This window comes from Nicotiana tomentosiformis, chromosome 2 (genome assembly GCF_000390325.3).
Source record: "Nicotiana tomentosiformis chromosome 2, ASM39032v3, whole genome shotgun sequence".
NCBI lineage: Eukaryota > Viridiplantae > Streptophyta > Magnoliopsida > Solanales > Solanaceae > Nicotiana > Nicotiana tomentosiformis.
In genome coordinates this window covers 182,834,451-182,835,171 of record NC_090813.1, presented here as the reverse complement: position 1 = coordinate 182,835,171, position 721 = coordinate 182,834,451, and the positions used below count along the sequence as shown (strand labels likewise).

The window sequence follows — 721 nt, the reverse complement described above, 5'->3', positions numbered from 1 at the left end:
ACTATGTGTACTTGATTCTGGTCTGATTCGTCAATCTTTTTGGTGAGGATACTTATTTGCGTCATCAGAGTGACAATATTCTCGGCTATGGAGTTGTTTGGGTCCAAAGATACTGAGTGAACTACAAAGGTGATTGTAGTTTCTCTTGTCATCCATCCTGAGTTTTGAGCCATTTTATCTAGCTGGACCTTACACTCTCAAAATGATTTGCTTAAAAATGCTCCACCTGCTGAAACATCAACATTGGCCTTCAAGCTATCTGCCAATCCCATGTAAAACCTTTATCCCAACATCTGATCTGGAATTCCATGATGTGGACACTTAACCAACATCTCTTTGAACCTCTCCCACATTTCTTGTAGTGTTTCAGCTGGTTTCTGCCTGAAGCTCAATATCTCATCAACTTGCTTGGCAGTCTTATTGAGTGTGTAGAACTTGTTCAAAATCTGCTTCACTAATTCCTCCCAAGTAGTGATGGAGTTTATGGGGAGCGAATTAAGCCAAGTCTGAGCTTCTCCAGTTACTGAGAATGGAAACAATGACAGTTTGATTGCTTCTGATGTCACATTCGGTTACCTTTGAGTGACACAAATTGACAAAAGGTTTTTCAGATTCTATTGTGGATCTTCAATGTATGACCCGGAGAACAGTCCCTTGATCTGCAGTAGATGTAGCATGTTGTTTGTAATTTGAAATGACTCCCCATGTATCTGAGGGACTG

The 721-nt window shown here is 40.5% G+C and overlaps 1 non-coding gene across 1 annotated transcript; it reads left to right on the top strand.

The window, feature by feature from the left end:
* The first annotated feature begins 303 nt into the window (after nt 1–303).
* On the top strand, nt 304–410 carry LOC117277533 (small nucleolar RNA R71). Its single transcript, XR_004507833.1, has one exon. It is a non-coding gene; the product is annotated as a small nucleolar RNA R71 (small nucleolar RNA).
* The last annotated feature ends 311 nt before the right edge of the window (nt 411–721 follow it).